Here is a 4,639-nt window from a genome sequence, read left to right as displayed (position 1 = left end):
CTGGGATTTTTAGAGACCCCCACTGTATGTTCGTATCTCCCGGGAAACTTCGAAAATATGAGACTTTAAATGACTTGATAATGCCAAAGTTTGTAGAAGTAATGCTGTGCCACCTTCATAGAGCCTGGACAAGGAGTCGGAAAACCTGGGTCCTTTTCTAGTGCTACTACTGACTCTAGCATCTTCACTCCTGCTATTGCCTCAGTATTCACTCCCACCTTTAAAGCATTTTAGATTGTGTTCTCAGCATGGCATGGTCTCTTCTTACTATGTACACCACAGGTCTTAGCATAATGGACTCTGGTCTCAGCTGAGATCTCTTGACATTAAACCAATAATGACAGAAATGTAAAAACTTTACTGATATAACAATACTTTGCTCTTTGCAATCATGGAACCGGATAGTATGAGAGATTCATAGCCCTTTAAAGGATGGATGTCCATTCCACTTCCTTCTAATGGAAATTAGGCATCTAAATCCCTTGAGCAACTCTGAAAATCTCAACCTGAGATGTTGTTGAACAGATAATCCCCCCGCCCACAAAACTGGGATTGGGTTGGCTGACGTGCTACTCCCATAATTTCAAGATGTTTCATTTCAATTTTGACCTTTTTATTTTTGACCATCACTATATCTAACTATAAATTAAATGGCTGATTTTTTTAAAAGAACGAAAGGGAGGACGGTGTTCAAACCCCACATGGAAACCCCTGCCGTTGTTATTGCTGCCATCAGCTAAAATGTCAAGGAGGTTTCCCCTTCTCCCATAAAGAATAAATAAGAATTAGGAGAGATGCTGACATCAGTAGATGGATAGAAGGCAAACTTAATGCAGCTGGGTAGCAGAACTGACACATATAGTCAAGCATAGGCACATCTCCTTATTGAAAGATCTCACCTGAATATAGGTGCCAACTCCATGGCGTGCACCTCGGAGCCCGGAGGAAGCCAGCATTCACGCATAGTAATGATGATGATGAGGATAGAAGATATTGCAGAACCCATATCTTGGAGACAATACTAAGAGTGAAGAGTCACATCACAGATTTTGGCTTGGTAATATCTCATCCTTAAAGGTAAACAATTTACAGATTAATGGAATTTAAGGGCAGAAAGAACCATTATGTTCTAGTCTGACCTCCTGCATAATACAGGCAAGATAATTTCAGCCAGTGATTCTTGAATAGAAGAAAACTCTGGTTGAAAATTAAGGCATACCTTAAGAAACATATTCAGTCATAACTTTTATAACTTAAGTGACAGATACTATTTATATCCCTTTGTAAGTAGTCCACAGTTTTCCATCCTCTTTAGGAAGATAAAAGGTTTGATAGATCATCCTGCCGAATCCTTTTTCCACCACAACATTTACCCCTTTAATTTGGAAAATGCTATAGACTCTGATTCAGAAAGGTACTTAAGGATATGCATAACTTTAAGCTTGTGAGCAATCCCATGTAAGTTAATCAGACTGTGCCTGTGCTAAAACTAAGTGCAAGTTGAGTATCTTCTTGAATTGAGGTCATAATGCTTTAGACAGAAAGGAGACATAATCTGTCTTAGACGTTTCCTTCACTGGGGAGTAGCAGATGTATGTTGATGATTGATTTAGAGTTAATATAGCCAAGGAAGAGAAGGAGTTTCAGAGGAATGTCTCCCCCATCTCATTGATTATGAAACATTGGTTTGGAACTGAATTCCATTGAGTGTTTGAAGTCAGGATGAAGACAGAGTCAGAGTTAGAAAGCTGGGTAGAAAAGAGAAAAAAAATTCAGCCTGGGATACACAAGCTAGTTCACGGAGGAAGCGAATAAACATATACAGAATCGGAAGCAGAAACCTGTAAAGCTGTAATATGAAAGATATCTATCAATGTTATCTGCCTTCTATACTTCATTCCACAATTACTCTCTCTCTCTGCTCATTCATGCTTGATGGTGTCACTCTCTCTCTCTTTGTCAGTCTACCTATCCATTCTTCTGTCCATCGATTTAATCTATCCCTGTTTCTATATTTTCCATTCTTTGAATTCAAACAATCTCTCTCGCCTCTTTGCTCTCTCTCTCTATCACATGATTATTGCTGTGGCGTCTGAGTGCCTTATCAAAGGACAAAAAAGTGACATGCATTTTCAACTAATAGAGTTACAATAAAGCTAGTAAAGGGTTTTTAGAGACACAGAGCCACCATATGATGCCACTAGAAGAGATCCGAGTGAAAACTCCACAAGAAAAAAAGAAAAAGAAAAAGTTGGAACACAGTAACCAATTTCGTATAAAACTGATCTCCTTGCAATACTAGTTGATACTTAGTAATACTAAGCATACTATAAAGGTTCTTTTCTTCCCTCAGATTCACTTCCAAGCCCATGCAGAAGCTGGAAATCAAACATCCATCACAAAATTCATCTGCTGGGATTCGGGGATCTCCCTGAACTACAGATCCTTCTCTTCCCTTTCCTAGTGATCTATGTTGTGACCATGGCGGGAACATCCTGCATCATTGTTTTAATTGGTGCTGATCAACACCTGCACACTCCCATGTACTTCTTCCTGGGGAACCTGTCCTTTTGGAGATCTGCTACACCTCCACCATCGCTGCCCAGGATGCTGACCAGCTCCTTACAGGGACAGAACTATTTCTATTAGCGGTGCATCATGCAGTTTAATTGTGTCAGCTCCCTGGCAGCTTGTAGAATGTGCTCTGCCTCTAGCAGTGATGTCTATGATCGATACTTAGCAATATGTAAACCCGCGACTACTATGCAGTGCAGATGAATGGCAGCTGTGCTTCCCGATGGCATTCTTGTTCTTGATTCGTGGCTTTCCTGGCTAGCACTCGTCAACAACGGTCTTGTGGCACAGTTCACTTTCTGCGGCCGAATAAATTGATCATTTCTTCTGTGATTTCACCCTTTGATCAAACTCTCTTGCAGTGACACCAGCCAGATGGAACTTGTGACCTTCATGCTTTCCTCCATCTTCACCCTTCCCGCATTCCTATTAACTGTTATGTCCTACATTTCTATCATTGCTTCCATCCTGAGAATCCTTCCACAATGGGGAGGCAAAAGGCCTTTTCCACCTGCTCCTCTCTCACCTCATTGTGGTTACAATTTTCTATGGGACCTTAATGATTGTCTACATGCTACAGATAGTGCTACAGTGGGAAACCTGAACAAAATGTTCTCTATCTTCTACACAGTCCTGACTCCCATGGTCAACCCCTCGTCTACAGCCTGAAAACAAGGAGGTGAATAGGGCCCTGAGGAAAGCTCTTGTCAAATGCGTGCCTTTCCCACAGAAATCAGTAAAGACAAACTCGATTTGCTAACATTAGCATGAAAAGGAGGTACATAAGAACATAAGAAAGGCCATATTGGGTCAGATGCAGGTCCATCTAACCCAGTATCCTGTCTTATGAGAGTGGCCAATGCCGGTGCCCCGGGAATGAACAGAACAGGTAAACACCTAGTGACCACCCATTGTGTCACCTATTTCCAGCTTTTGGCAAACAGAGGCTAGGGAAACCATATCCCCGCCCACTCAGATCTAAGCATGCTGTGATCCTTTAACACCCACCCTCTGAGATATCAACTTCATATATATGTGAGCCTTATTATTTCCTATGAAAGTAGAATAACGTGTGAGAACCACACCTCAGTTCTCGCTTTTTGTTTGGGTGCAGCAAAATCAAATACTTTATTATTTCTCAAGCAATTGCAATAGCGGGAGGGAGTGCCCTAGGACACAGGGTTGCCCCAGTCCTGGACAGGTCTCTCAACAGGTAAACAATTAAATTACAGCAAGCATTTATACCTTTGTTACAGACAATAATAAGCAACACCTGCATTTTGTTTATACATAGACCATCCTGCTATCTTATTTTTCTCATTTCTAGAAGACACCAGTCTACATATTTTGTTATCAGTGCAAGGTCGTGACAACTTCTCACACAGTACTTTCCCACTTGCCTCACACCATCCTTGCTTCTACAAAACTCACGTCATTAGGGTTACAGCAGACCTAACTCTTGCTAACAGCTAGCCTGACTCTTGCTAACAGGCTGTCACCCATTAAGATTCCCTACAAATCCTTGTCAATTCTTTCCCTACTTCCACATGTTGAATTGCTTCAAAACAGCAAATCAAGGAGGTTTCCCAAGTTCCAGGCTCTCTACCATGCAAACAGCTGCCCCTGCTCTCCAGGAGTCTGTGCGTTCCACCCGGCAACATACAAACCTCCAAACTGAAGGGGGGTCAGACAGTGATGGTAACACAAATCTTCAGACTATTAACCCAAATCCCTTCCTTTCTTTAACCCAGGACGTGCCAGTCAACTGTTAGTCATGGTGTTATCTTCACCTTAAAATACCTCTCAGTACTTTTAACAGAGGAAATGAAACCCCCTCCCCCAAATGGCTCCCTTGTAAGGAGTAGTACCAAACCTGCCCGTGGAAACCGTCTGGTTTTATATTCTTAGAGCTTTTTCTCTTCAAACCCCTTATTCCAATCTCTGGGCTAACCTCTGCATTTCAGAGTTTAGAATTTACTCTCATCACCCTCGTGTAACCCTTCTGCCCCTCTGAGTTGGCAGCAACAAGGGCTGGGTTCAGTATCCAGGGGTTCCGTTTCAATAA

The sequence above is a fragment of the Chelonoidis abingdonii genome, chromosome 14, assembly GCF_003597395.2.
Source record: "Chelonoidis abingdonii isolate Lonesome George chromosome 14, CheloAbing_2.0, whole genome shotgun sequence".
In the NCBI taxonomy this organism is placed as follows: Eukaryota; Metazoa; Chordata; order Testudines; family Testudinidae; genus Chelonoidis; species Chelonoidis abingdonii.
Note: the sequence above shows the minus strand (reverse complement) of the source record.